Source organism: Scyliorhinus canicula, chromosome 2 (genome assembly GCF_902713615.1).
Source record: "Scyliorhinus canicula chromosome 2, sScyCan1.1, whole genome shotgun sequence".
NCBI lineage: Eukaryota > Metazoa > Chordata > Chondrichthyes > Carcharhiniformes > Scyliorhinidae > Scyliorhinus > Scyliorhinus canicula.
The window spans coordinates 31615923-31631418 of NC_052147.1; the positions used below are offsets into that span (position 1 = coordinate 31615923).

The 15496-nt window shown below is 48.9% G+C and overlaps 1 protein-coding gene across 1 annotated transcript in view; it reads left to right on the top strand.

The window, feature by feature from the left end:
• Nucleotides 1-15496, top strand: part of kcnh5b (potassium voltage-gated channel, subfamily H (eag-related), member 5b) — a 474329-nt gene that overhangs the window by 395138 nt on the left and 63695 nt on the right.

The window sequence follows — 15496 nt, forward strand, 5'->3', positions numbered from 1 at the left end:
AAAGACCTAAGTTGGACAAGACTGGGTCGCCCTAAGCTTTGCTTGTGCCACAGAAAATTGGAGACAGGTCAGGGGCAGGTAGGATGGTGATGAAAAGGCTAGCCATCAATGGGGTCTTGGTCTTCCAGCGAGAAATGGACCGAATGGTTGACCAGTACGGGCCATGTTCCCGTACCTCGATAATGTCACCATCTGCAGCCATGACCAGCAGGACCATGATGAAAACCTCCGGCATTTCCTCCACACCGCCAAGCTCCTTAACCTCACATACAATAAGGAAAAATGCGTTTTCCGCACAACCCGCCTAGCCATCCTTGGCTACGTTGTGGAAAACGGAGTCTTAGGGCCTGACCCTGACCGCATGCGCCCCCTCCTGGAACTTCCCCGCCCCCACTGCCCCAAGGCCCTGAAGAGATGCCTGGGGTTCTTCTGTTACTATGCCCAGTGGGTCCCCAATTACGCAGACAAGGCCCGTCCACTCATTAAATCCACCACTTTTCCTCTGACGGCTGAAGCCCGCCTGGCCATCAACCGCATCAAGGCAGATATTGCCAAAGCCACGATGCACGACGAGTCCAGTCAGTTCCAGGTGGAGAGCGATGCATCGGACTTTGCCCTGGCCGCTACCCTCAACCAGGCGGGCAGGCCCATTGCTTTCTACTCCCCTACCCTCCATGCCTCCGAAATTCGACACTCCTCCATCGAAAAGGAAGCCAAGCCATTGTAGAAGCTGTGCAATATTGGAGGCATTACCTGGCCGGCAGGCGATTCACTCTCCTCACTGACCAACGGTCGTTTGCCTTCATGTTTAACAATACACAGCAGGGCAAAATCAAGAACGACAAGATTCTGAGTTGGAGGATCAAACTCTCCACCTACAACTACGAGATCTTGTACCGACCGGGGAAGGTCAATGAGCCCCCAGGTGCCCTATCCCACGGCACATGTGTCAACGCACAAGTAGACTGACTTCGGGCCCTCCACAATGACCTCTGTCACGCAGGGGTCATCTGATTTTTTCATTTTATCAAGGCTCTCAACCTGCCTTATTCCATTGAGGAGGTCAGGACCATGACCAGGGACTGCGCGGAGTGCAAACCGCACTTCTATCGGCCAGACAGAGTGTATCTCTCGCCCCTATGAGCACCTAAGCATCAACTTCAAAAGGCCCCTCCTCTCCACTGAACCTAATGTGTACTTCCTCAACGTTGTTGATGAATACGCAAGATTCCCATTTGCCATCCCATGCCCTGACATGACCTCTGCCACCGTCATCAAGGCCCTGTCTCTTCACCTTGTTCGCGTTCCCCACCTACATCCATAGCTTTCGAGGTTCCTCCTTCAAGAGCAAGGGCATCGCCTCAAGCAGGACGACTAGCTACAACTCCCGGGGCAACGGACAGGTGGAGAGGGAGAATGCGACGGTCTGGAAAGCCGTCCTTCTGGTCCTATGGTCTAGAGGTCTCCCAGTCTACCGCTGGCAGGAGGTCCTCCATGATGTGCTCCACTCCATCCAGTTGCTCCTGTGCACTGCCACGAATGTGACCCCTCACAAACGTATGTTTGCCTTCTCTAGGAAGTCCACCTCCGGGGTCTCGCTCCCGTCCTGGCTGACGGTCCCAGGGCCCGTCCTCCTCCAGAACATGCGAGGAGTCATAAATCGGATCCCCTCGTCGAGAAGATCCTGCTCCTCCATGCCAATCCGCAATATGCCTACGTGGCACATCATGACAGGTGGCAGGACACAGTCTCCCTCCGGGATTTGGCACCTGCCGGTTCCCCAGCGACCATCACCACCATCCCCGACCCTACACCCTCCAACATGACCCAGCTACTTCAAGATCTGGCACCCGCAGACCCACCAGCGACCATCACCACCACCCCCACCCTTACACCGCCCCCCCCCCCCCTCCACCGACTCAACTACTGGGTGAAGAAGAGGACAACACGCTCCTAGACGTGCAGGTCTCGACACCAGGGTCCACACCACAGCAGGGACTAAGGTGATCATGGCGGAAGGTCAAGGCCCCCGACAGACTTGACCTTTAAGCCCACGTCACCCCCGCTGGACTCTTTTTTTAAAACCACTGCCTGATGGCTCCACCTCCCCTCGGGCTCGGTATAAAGGTGGCTGATCTCCGCTCCTGCCCCAGTTCGGGATCAGAGGCCAGGAGGCTTTCTGTTTAGCTTATTAAAGCCTCAGTTTCGTTCACTCCTCGTCTTGTGTTCATTGATGGCACATCAAAGGTAATGGTCAAAAATGATACCTTAACTTTTCCTAATGTTCAATTAAAAAAAGGCTTTCGCTCAGACATAACTTCACGCCAGTCAGGCAGAATACCAGCACATAGGCCACTAGGTGGAGGAAAGTGGTTAATAGGAGTTGGGTATCATCTGCATACAAACACAGCCAGCACATCCCCAGCAACTTCCCATCCCCGGACAATAACCTCCATCATTGTTCAAGAATTTAGCCTTGGCTGCCGCCTTTTCCTCATCCACAAACTGCCCTTTGGTGCCTGTGCATGACATCCCCAGGGGAGAATCAAGATGGAGAAGAGGGAGGGGAACCTTTGGGATGAATATGAAGCAGCAGGAAGAGACACCATTGCGAGAGAAGGAACTGGCTGCATTCAGGTAATTTGGAGCAGAGTCGTGCAGGAACCAGGTAATAGAGGAGAGATTGACGGTGCAGTCAGTAGTTTCAAAAGGGAAAGAAAGATTGAATGGGACAAGGAGCAATAATACACTCGGTCACAGTCGCAAAGGATTTCATGTTATGAAACAGAGAGCGGCCTCAATTTTGATTGCACGGTGAAAGCCAAGTTAAGAGATTCCGTGAGGGGAGGAGAAGGGTTTGGGAGAGATAGGTTGCTGTGAACTGCCCCTTTAACATATGGTTTATTTTTGTAAGTTAGAAAATTGCAGTTCCCGGGAACAGGAATCTGCAGCATTTCACCATGTGGTGGCATTCATTATGTAGCCTCAATGAAAGGCGCCAGTCTATTATATTATGCCCGGCGGTGTTCACACTGTGAAGAGAAGGAAGTAATATGGTCAAGATAAAGTATTTAAAATCTGTCACTTTTGTTTTCCAGAGCGGAGGCTCAAGCTAGGATGGTTTTTAGTGCCAGTAATCAAAGGATTTTCGTTTTACCCCGTTTTTGCCTGAATTCAATTCTGAAAGAAGCCTTTATAGAACCGCAATGTCTTTTTTTTCAATTTTCAGCTGAAACCCATTCTGATGTCTCGGAATGAATCCATTAGATTAAGGGCTGCTGTTCCCAAAATCAGCTCATCAAGTCCTGCGCAATATATATTCTAGATATTTCAATTCCACCACTGTCATTTGAGTCATTAACTGAGAAAACTGTTTTAAAAGGCTGGATTATATTTTTAACTGCAAGTCCAGTCAGCATTTGGATAATTATTTTGGCAGAACTGTGGGGTACTGTGATATTTACATTTTAAATAATATTCAGATCTTGCCATTTTCGTGCAGACTTTTATTTAAAGGTTATTTTGCCCTACATTTGTTGCAAACAAATTGCTCTTGCAGCGGGAAGAGTTTTATTTGCAAATATCAAATATAAATAATTTCCTAAAGCTTGAAGATAAGGTAAGCCACCTGATTGAAAAATTTTCTTTGCCTGTCTTGAATTTTTAAAACCTTTAGTTTTTCACCACCTGTACCTCAGTAGATACCATCAATTCAAATAGGTTTCTTAAGTGGCTAGTTATAAACACCTCTTCAAAGAACATTGGGCGGAATTCTCCGAACTCCCGCAGGGTCGGGGAATCGCCCGGGGAATCGGGGAATCCCTCCCCCGCCGCGGCCGGTATTCTCCACCACCCGGGAATCGGCGGGGGCGGGAATCGCGCCGTGCTGGTTGGCGGGCCCCCCGAGCGATTCTCCGGCCAGCGATGGGCCGAAGTCCCGCCGCTGTCAGGCCTCTCCCGCTGACGTGGTTTAAACCACCTCTGGTGCGGGCGGGAGCAGGCGGCGCGAGCGGGCCCCGGGGTCCTGGGGGGAGCTTGGGGCGATCTGACCCCGGGGGGGTGCCCCAACGGTGGCCTGGCCCGCGATCGGGGCCCACCGATCGGCGGGCGGGCCTGTGCCCTGGGGGCACTCTTATTCTTCCGCCACCGCCACCGCTCCACCATGGCGGAAGAGGAAGAGACCCCCTCCACCGCGCATGCGCTGGGTTGACGTCAGCGGCCGCTGACGCTCCGGCACATGCGCGGACTCATGCCGGCCGGCGAAGGCCTTTCGGCCAGCCGTTCGCGCTGGCTGGCGGGGCGCCAAATGCCATTTGCGTCGGTCGGCGGAGCGGGAGCCACTCCGGCGTGGGCCTAGCCCCTAAAGGTGCGGAGGTTCTCGCCACTCCGGTACGCCGGGACCCCCCCGCCCCGCCGGGTAGGGGAGAATCCCAGACATTAGCTGTGAAATAATGGAAAATAGGATTTAAAACCAACTTCTCGTCTGCAGGAGGAGAGAAACAACATTCTAAGGCATTAGAACATAGAACATAGAACAGTACAGCACAGAACAGGCCCTTGATGTTGTGGCGAGCCATGATCACCCTACTCAAACCCACGTATCCACCCTATACCCAACAACCCCCTTAACCTTACTTTTTAGGACACTACGGGCAATTTAGCATGGTCAATCCACCTAACCCGCACATCTTTGGACTGTGGGAGGAAACCGGAGCACCCGGAGGAAACCCACGCACACACGGGGAGGACGTGCAGACTCCGCACAGACAGTGACCCAGCCGGGAATCGAACCTGGGACCCTGGAGCTGTGAAGCATTTATGCTAACCACCATGCTACCGTGCTGCCCAAACAGTTGAATGTGTGACTCAGAGTCCGTTTCCTTTCCTCTTCAGTTATTAATCCAACAAATTAACTCTTCAAAAGCTTTTCAGAGGTTGAATGCACCCTCGACATGTGCTCGGCTAAGTCTTATCCAATTTAAGGTGGTGCATGTAGCCCACATGATGGTGTCCAGGATGAGTCGGTTCTCCCCAGGGATGGAGGATAGGTGTAGGGTGTGTGAGAGTTGGGGGGGGGGGGGGGGGGGGGTGCTGGGGGGCAAATCATGTGCAAATATTTTGGGTGTGCCCGAGGTTGAGGGGTTTTGGAAGGGCTTTTCGAAAGTGAAGTCAAAGATTTTGGCGGTAGAGGTAGCTCCAAGTCCAGAGGTGGCAATATTTGGAGTGTCAGAGGATCTGGGAGTGTAGATGGGGAGAGAGGCCACGACTCGGCCTTTGCCTCCCTGATAGCCCGGAGATGGATTTTGCTGTGCTGGCGGGACCTGGAGCCGCCAAAGGCGGGGTCAGGGTGAGTGATTTGGCAAAGTTCCTTTATGGTCTTATGAATCCATGGTAAGCAGGATGCATAGATGATAGTAGAAATTACTGAACAAGGTTTATTACAATACAATTCCAAATACTCCACCACTCGCCTAAGGGTCACCTCCCTCGACCTGCAACCAGGCCGGGAATTTTATGCAGCTGGGTCTCTTCTGTTAAGGAGACGCCCCACTCTTTAAAGGGGAAGTCCCGCCCTGATTAAAGGGGAAGTTCATATTCTGGGGAGGTCATGAGAAATCATATGATCCTGATCCCATGATCTCCATTGGAGTCATAACAACATCCCTGATGCCCTTTCAAGATTGTACCTCAAAAACACATAAGTTCCTGATACATTGACAAAGAATTACATCTTTTTAATGTAACTTTCTGATATTTGTGAAATTAATAATTCATCCCAGGAAAATCTACAAACAAACTGAACAGAAGTGTGTAAAATATGGAGATCTATAAACAATTAAATACCTGGCATCATACCTTCAAAGCACTTTGAATCAGACACGCATCATTCTTGCATTTCTGGCATGGATTCAATGGGCTGAATGGCTTTATTCTGTGTTGTAATAACTCTTATTCAATAACACTAACAGCACAGGAACAGGCGATTAAGTCCGGAAGGTGCATGCCCCTGAGGATTTGTGCTCCACATAAGTGTCCTTCACCCTTCTTCACTAATCCTATCAATATAATCATTCTGCCCCTTTCTCTCCCAAATGTTCATCTCGCTTTCTTTTAAATGCAGAATGTGTATTGCAAGGCGGGAGCCACTGGTGAGAGAGACAGGGGTGTCCGAGGCAAGCACCAGGGTAGCTTTCAGTAGCCCCTCCCCTTTCGCAAGGCTGGGTCCCTCAATCAGACACAGTGCCTGGTAACAAGGGACGCACCTCCACCCGGTAGGTCACGAACAAACCTGATAGGCTTTGTGGGCAATCCTTGGGAAGCTGCAGAATCATGTCGCTCCCACTTAATCCATGAGCCATCGTTGGATTGCAGTGGGCTCCGGGAGAATAGGTACTAATTGTCTCATTAATTAACCTAATTGTCATCCAATTATTGGCGACCGGGAATCACATGACCGTTCCTTCTACCGTCCAACCTGGGAGGATTTGCCACTGCCAGAAGACTGACATAGAGCCTCTCCTATGATTGAGTGGGCCTGGTTACCATGGTTCCCGCTGTGATGGATAGCATTAAATCCAGGCCATCATCTCAGCATTTACCTGATGAAGAAGCCCTGTCATGATTTTAAAGGCACTTCTCAAGACATCTTTTTTTTTTTAGCTTATTCAATCTTTCTTGATGGGTATCATTTTCAGTTCTCATATAATTTCACTAAATCTTTTTGCAACTCCTCTCTATCTTTTTTATAACATGGAGAGCAGAACTGTTCACAGGACTCAAGTGTGATCAAATCTCAGTTTATACAAGTATAACGTAAGGGGCTGGATTCTCCGATTTTGAGGCTGTGTCACCACGCCAGCGTTTTACAACAGATAAAATGGCCTAAAACAGTCACCAATCCTCCGTTTGGGCGGGGACTAGCATGCCGACAGCGTAGAGCATCCGGAGAATTCCCAGTGCGTGACCACGCATTGCAGCGTCCATGATATGCTACATGGCACCAGCATCTCGTGGACCAGGCCCACAAAATAGTCCCCCCTTTGGCCAGCTCACGTGCCCAGGACCACCCCTCCACAGTGCCCCCAGCCCCTGATAATGTCCCCCCTGCCCACGGATCAGCCCTCCCCCGATTGTGGCAGTGCTGGACTGAGTCCGCAGCCGCCACGCCGAGTTCCCGACGGATGAGATCTCACGCGATCGATGCCGTCGGGACTCGGCTGGTTGGGCCGGAGCATCGGGGGTTGGCCCTCAGGCAATGTCCTGAGGCATTGATACGAGGCTTTTGGAGCGGGGGAAGCATCACAGAAGCGGTGCTGCCCCGATATGGTCAGATACTGTGATTCTCCAGCCGATCGCCGAACGCTATTTCGGCGTCAGCAACCGGAGAATCCAGCCGAGGTTCTTTACTCGAAGTTCCATCCCTCTGTAAAAAAAACCCCAGTGCTTTGCATTTTATGGCTTTAGTAGCCTGCATCACAACTTAGTGACTTGTCAGTAACCACAGTTTCTATGGTTCCTCAGCTCCATTTAGACACTTATTTTCTGAGGAGTATGTGACCTCTTTATTTTTTCCTACTAGAATGGGCCACCATACACTAAACTATGCTGAGCTTCAATTGCCAATTGCAGTAAATGTACTAAAATAGCAAAATATTGTAGACGCTGGAATCTGAAACAAAAACAGAGAAAGCTGGGAAAATTCAGCAGGTCCAACAGCATCTGTAGGGAGAGAGAAACAGAGTTAACAACGGTGCGAGTCCGAATATGATTAGTGGGAATTGGGAGAGACAGCAACAAAGATGTAGCAAAACGGAAGGACAAGTGACCGATGACCTGGTTTGGGGGTGGAGGGGATTGCTCCAGTGAAACATATCGCAAGCTGGAGGAGCAGCATCTCATCTTCGAATCAGGACTCAATGTTGAGTTCAACAACTTCAGACTGTGACCTTTCTCCTCCACCTTTATCTTTTTATATATGCCCCTCCAATTATTTTTTTTGGTTCCTATGCAAAAACCCTGCCTCCCCCTCCCCCACCGGGCCACCTGTCACTTGTTCTTAAACTTTGCTACCTCTTTGTTGCGATCTCTCCCAGCTCTCACTAATCACTGTCCCACCCCCTCATATATAATCGCAGTTTTCCCTCTCTTTAGTTCAGAAGAAGGGTCATGCAGACTTGAAACATTAACAAAGTAAATACATTAATGTCTTCCTCAATTTTGACACCCTCCTTCTCTGGATTAAATATACCCAACCCACTCCCCCCCCAGTTTGGTGTTGTCCACAAATTTTGATATGATACTTAATTGGGCAGCAGGGTAGCATGGTGGTTAGCATAAATGCTTCACAGCTCCAGGGTCCCAGGTTCGATTCCCGGCTGGGTCACTGTCTGTGTGGAGTCTGCACGTCCTCCCCCTGTGTGCGTGGGTTTCCTCCGGGTGCTCCGGTTTCCTCCCACAGTCCAAAGATGTGCGGGTTAGGTGGATTGGCCATGCTAAATTGCCCATATTGTCCTAATAAAAGTAAGGTTAAGGGGGGGGTTGTTGGGTTACAGGTATAGGGTGGATACGTGGGTTTGAGTAGGGTGATCATGGCTCGGCACAACATTGAGGGCCGAAGGGCCTGTTCTGTGCTGTACTGTTCTATGTTCTATGTTAAGATTTCCAAGCCCACATTATTTAATCACTTCCATGACAGCTGATCCTGGATCCCGACACACCACTGTGGGCAACCTCATTCCGTCGGGAAATCTCCAGACATGGGTGCGCTGCCAGCGTAATGGAGGATCTCAACAGCAGAAAATCCAGCCCTTGTTATCTCACAGCCCATCACTAATCAAATAACTTCACAAAGCCAGGCCATTATTAGGATGTGAGGACTGGCATACATTAATATGCAATTCACTGAAAAGTAAAAACTTCATTAACATGTGTCACCTTGAGTAGGTTGAGACCTTCCCAATAATTTAATTTCTCTTTTCGATCTTAATCACTGTACTACCCAAATACTGTCAATTCACTTAAGTCACTGTATTTTTACAGTAAACATTCTTGGTCCTGGTCTCGTCTGCTAAAATTTCACAAATTGTTACTGTTCTTTTAAACATGGCAGTGTCATAATGGGTTAAGAATTTTAAAACAAAGAAAACCCATTGTAAAAAATGAATGAACAATTGCAGCATTTATTATTTGACTTAAATTTATTCAAAAATTATAGTACCATGGAATTGCCACTGTGTAGAAGGAGGCCACTCAGCCCATCGAGTCTGCACCAGCCCTCTGAAAGGGTACCCTACCTCGGCCAACTCTCCCGGTCCTATCCGTGTAACCCCATAACCCCATCTAACCTGCACATCCCTGGACACTAAGGGGCAAATTAGCATCGCTAATCCACCTAACGTGGACATTTTAGGACTGTGGGAGGAAACCGGAGGAAACCCACGCTGACACGGGGAGAATGTGCAAAACATGCAGACCGTCACCCAAGGCCAGAATTGAATCCGAGTCTCTGGTGCTGTGAAGCAGCTAACCACTGTGCCACCCCACTGGGCCACCGACAAAGGTCTGTATCAATTCTAGCTATGAGAATCCCATGTGCAAATAATAAGGTTTCACAGATCAAAGCACTTGTCTTGATGAAAAAGTTAAATGTATGTGATTGCTGCTGCAGTATAATCATTGAAGTTAATCTCAAAATCCAGCTTCCTAGCATTTACGTACAAAGCTTCTATTTATGAGGTTATTTCCCACTGCTGTTCATTAATGAGACCTCCTATGATTCCAGCAAGTATCGTCTGATTTTTAATTACCCTCTTATATGTATTCGTCTTATTACTAGGCACCTTAAGTCATTTGAATGTGAATACATCTCTCTCAGACTGAATTATGATCTGCATAACACCGTGTTGGTAACACATAGAAGCACACACTAGCAAACAGATAGCTTCAAAGGGTCTATTGTACTTTGAATCAATTACACTTTGAACTTTGTGGAGACCATGGGCTGGATTCTCCACAGCCCCACACGAAAATCGAGTTTGGCGGGGGCGGTGAATCGAAGTTCCCAACCGAATTGGGCCCTGCGCCGCTCCTGCGATTCTCCAGACCTCAGAGAATCACATAACCGCGAATTAAGCCGCGCTGCGGGGGGGGGGGGGGGGGCCTTTGCCAGAGGCCCTCCCAGCGATACTCCACTCCTGACCGACCGAGTTCCCGACGGCGTGGAACGAATGTGGGATGGCCGGTCGGGACTCTTGCGCGGCGGGTGCGGACTCAATCCGCGCCCGTGCTGTTTCGGCGGCCGGGGGGGGGGGGGGGGGGGGGATCGAGCACCAGGAGGGGGCCGGGGCAGCAATCAGGCCGATCCGATGCAGCAGCAAGCGGCCAAACGGGGGGACCTAGTTTGTTCATGTTTTTGAAAATGAAAATCGCTTATTGTCACGAGTAGGCTTCAATGAAGTTACTGTGAAAAGCCCCTAGTCGCCACATTCCGGCTCCTGTCCGGGGAGGCTGGTACGGGAATTGAACCGTGCTGCTGGCCTGCTTGGTCTGCTTTAAAAGCCAGCGATTTAGCCTGGTGAGCTAAACCAGCCCCTGGTTTCCGGGGTCTGAATCCGCCATGGCGCTCTGTCTGCACAGCCGCTGGAGGCCGCCGCCTTGACCATGCGCGGACTCGGAACCGGAAGTGCGGGGGCCTGAATCCGCAGCCAAAGCTATGTGAAGCTATCGGGGTCCCTGCTAGCCCCCAGAAGGTAAGTGAATCACCTTTTCTTTGTTGCAGGAAACTGGGGACTGAAATGCCAGCGTTTCTACACTGGCGTGGGGACATAGCCCCATTTTGGGAGAATCCAGCCCCATAAATCTTGGTAAACTAAAGATTTGTCTGCACGCTGAAATTTTGATTGTGCTCTTAATCGCTAAATTGCAAGTTGATAGAAATCTGAATTTTTAGCAGGTTTATTGCTTTCCAGCTAAAGATTGTCTTTTAAATTCTTCTGAAGAAAATGAAAATGCTGGAGTTAAGAGTATCATTAAAATGTTTTGGGCTGCACTGCCTTGTGGAGCCATTGTGATGCAGCAGGCCGATTCTACCTCCTTTGATTCCGCCCTGAACTGGGTCCATCCAATATGGCCCCCTTCTCCACCCATGACCTCACTCATTCTCCGACACTCCCATGTCACATCCCCTCCCCCACCCTGACTTGGCCAACCCATGCAGCCACCTCCCCACCTCACTTCCGTTCACCAGCATTACCTGTCAGCATGGCAGCTCCTGCCCGAAGGCTCCTGCTATCTAACCCTCCACCCCTCCGCTACCTTTCCCTCCTTGGTCTGTGCAAATGGCTACCTGTTGGACCCCGCCCTCCACCACACAAAGAAAGACACATCCAAAACCACAGGTCAGCCCCTCCAAAATGAAAAAGACCACAAACGGCGGGGGGTGGGCAGTTTCCCCTTTACAAACTTGTTGCCCCTTAGCAAACTATTACAACGGAAAAATCACCCCATCTGAAAAAAGCCCCCTACTCTCCAGCCCCCACGATACTTGCGTCTTCCCATCTCTTTTGCGCCAGCTCCTCCGCCTCCCATCAACATTCAGTTCTCCCCAATTTTATGGCTTGTAATGAAGTCATTGGCTTCCTCTGCCTCCGGTATAGAACTGCTTTAGCTTTGTTGAACCCGGCATGCCTTTTCACCAGCTTCAATCCAATATCCTGATAGATTCGGATCCTGGTCCCCTCCCATTCTCAGTCCCTCTTCTCCCTGATCCACTGCAGGACCTTTTCCTTCTCGACAAACTCATGGAGTCTCATAATCACTGGCCATGGCAGCTCTCCCCCTCTCACCTTCAATCTTTGGGACCCATGTACCCTATCCACCTCTGGGGCCTTGCCCAGCACCTCTCCGCCACCAGCCAGTATCCTTGAGACATAGCTGTGCCTTCCACAAACTCTGGCAAGCCAACGATACACAGGTTCTGCCTTCTGGATCTGTTCTCCTGCTCTTCTACCTTTGCCCTTAGTGACTTGCAAAGGTCTGCCAGGCGCCCCACCTCCATCTCCACTTGATCACTGTGATCAGACATCACCTTCTACATCTCCCAGATCTGCGACCTCTGTTCCTCTCGACACGTCTTTACTCTCTCCATTGAACCTTTCAGGAGTGCTACCACTCTGTCAAAGGCCTTCGACCGATCTCATGCATCTCCTTTCGCTACTGCCGGAACTTCTGTCTAATAAACGCCATTCACTGCTCCATCTGGGGTTTTCCAACTTGCGACAACCCTTCCCCCTCCACCATCTTCCCAATTGCTGCTGTGCCACAGGTCTCTTCCAGTTCCTTGGCCGTGTATTGATCGTTCTTCTTCTGGGTCTGATAACCAGCAGACATGCCACTCATGGGGGGAATGTCTCCTCCACACATTCTTCTGCGCTTTCCTGTTGAAATTCCACCGCTTTCGGGTAAAAAGAGTTCAAACCAATGCCTTTGAGCCGGGACTGCCCTGTGTGCGACCATTCACTCCATGGCCGCCACCGGAAGTCCCAATAGCTATGAAGTTGACAGTGTAATCCCAAAAGAGAATCTCAACAATAAGTCAATGCACATCCAACCAGAAAGACGGAGGTTTTAAGCATTGGTATATATATATATACTCAACATGATTTGTAATTTAGAGAAAGTCATTCACCGAAAATGAAAGAAATATTATTTTGGGAGTTAGTGGTTACGTGGAAAGGAGTAGAACTGAGCGAGGCTTGAAAAATAAACATTGGATTGGTAGCAAAGAGTGGTCAGGAAAAGGATTAGAATTAAGGAGAGAACAATTGGAAAAAAAAACAGTGGATCAGCATGGTGCAAATTAATTTCATTCAGTGAACAGAAATTGCTTATCGGTAATAGTTATTCACTTACACCACACCGAGCAAGCAATACAGAAACAAACTTACTCTTTATCCCAAAGTAAAATACATTCTTCACACTTTGCACCAAAGTGTAATGAGTAAGTGACTGCATTTCAAAAGCATTTAATTGGCTGTGAATTTCTTTGTCACATCCAGGGTTGCGAAAGCCGCTATATAAATGTCAGCCTTTCTTTTAGCTTTCAGGAGGCATCTGGGAGTTGCATTTCCGCAGGATTCCTTCCAATCTTCAGCAGATGATCCATGGATACACTGGAGAAAAGACGCAAATGGCATTCATTTCCCTAGGCTGTCAATGGATTATTCTCCAGTAGTTGGGACTGTTTTCCTTAGAGAAGAGAAGGCTGAGGGGAAATTTGATAGGGTTATTCAAAAGCTTGAGGGATCTGGACAGAGTAAGTGGGGAGAAACCTTCCACTTGTGAAAGGATCAAGAACGAGAGAGCGCAGATTTAAAGTCATTTGCAAAATTTAGGCAAAAGCGACAAGAGGAAATCCTTTTCACACAACTGGTTGGGGGTCAGGAATGCATTAGAGGCAGGTTCTTTTTTTAAATAAATTTAGAGTACCCAATTCATTTTTCTCCAATTAAGGGGCAAATTAGCATTTTCAATCCACCTACCCTGCACATCTTTGGGTTGTGGGAGCGAAACCCAAGCAAACACAGGGAAAATGTGCAAACTCCACACAGACAGTGACCCAGAGCCGGGATCGAACCTGGGACCTCAGCGCCGTGAGGCAGCAGGGCTAACCCACTGCGCCACCGTGCTGCCCTTGGAGGCAGGTTCAATGGAAGCATTCAAAAGGGTATTGGATTGTTATCTGAAAAGGAAGTATTTGCAGGGTTGGAGGGAGAAGGCATGGGAATGGCACTAAGTGAGTTCTTCATTCAGAGAGCAGGTCGTACATGATGGGCCGAATGGCTTCCTCCTGCACTATAATACTTCTGTGATTGTGTTGTGGCAGATGACCAGGAATGCTGCTGTGAAAATTCAACCCCATGGTCTTCCAACACTGAAAGTAAAACTTTACTCTTCAAAGTAATGCAAGTAACAAGTGGTGCTAAAGAATCAATTAGCTAAAATATATAATTTTATTAAAATCTATTTTGTTTTTAATTTTTTCTTGAGATGTGGGTACAAGGCCATATTTATTGAACATCCCCAATAAAAGATGACAGGGAGGAGTCTTCATAAACAACGGTAGCCCATGTGGTGTTCTCATAATTGACTTTGCTTCCTGACCACAGTTTGTTTGCTCAGTTGGAAAGCCTTTGCTAAGGTTAGACTGTCTCTCAACTTCAACTGGTCAGACAAGGCATCATCCAACTCACCCATGTAAGTTGTGTCTATGATTAGCAGCACGGTAGCATGGTGGTTAGCATAAATGCTTCACAGCTCCAGGGTCCCAGGTTCGATTCCCGGCTGGGTCACTGTCTGTGCGGAGTCTGCACGTCCTCCCCGTGTGTGCGTGGGTTTCCTCCGGGTGCTCCGGTTTCCTCCCACAGTCCAAAGATGTGCGGGTTAGGTGGATTGGCCATGATAAATTGCCCGTAGTGTCCTAAAAAGTAAGGTTAAGGGGGGGCGGGGTTGTTGGGTTACGGGTATAGGGTGGATATGTGGGTTTGAGTGAGGTGATCATTGCTCGACACAACATGAAGGGCCTGTTCTGTGCTGTACTGTTCTATGTTCTATCTTTTAAGATATCAAGCCCACAGTTCTGTAAGTCTAGACTGGTCATTTAGAAATGTATCAACACTTTCCCCTTGTTGTTGAATACATTTGTTAAATTTAGACTGCTTAGCAAGGGTATGCTTTCTCAGATTGAAGTATTTATCAAATGCTTTGAATACTCCATCATACATGGCTTTTCGTCATGCCTGATGAGGATACCATCTGCACAGTCACGCATCACATATAGCAGTGTTCTGACCTGCTCACTGCTTGCCATTGCAATGAGGCCTGACACAGTTCAATATCTTGCAAATCATCACCGATACCAATTCAGCCATGCTTCTGCTTGTTTGGGGCCTGTGACTTTCTGAAATTTTCCAGTGGTGTGAGACTTTTTCTCAACTGTTCTTTCACTCGGTGCCACCCCATAATATTCTTGGTATTGTTCGACAAATACAAAATATTTACCGAGCCTGTAGATGTCTATAAAACAGGAGCTTTATTGAGACACATCTCACTGTGCTGGCTATAGTAAGAGAGCACTACCTGATGTTGCATCAACACCTGCGATGTATTTGGTTAGAATGTTACACAATTTGCATATTACACTAGGGCGGCATGGTGGCAGTTGTTAGCACTGCTGCTTTACAGTGCCAGGGACCCGGGTTCAATTCTGACCTTGGGTCACTGTCTGTGTGGACTTTGCACATCCTCTCTGTGTCTGCATGGGTTTCCTCTGGGTGCTCTGGTTTCCTCCCACAGTCCAAAGATGTGCAATTTATTTGGATTGGCTGTACTAAGTTGCCCCTTAATGTCCAAAACGTTTAGTTGGGTTCACAGGCATTGAGCGGGCGTGGGCCTATGTAGGGTGCTCCTTCGGAGGGGGGGGTACAGACTCGATGGACTG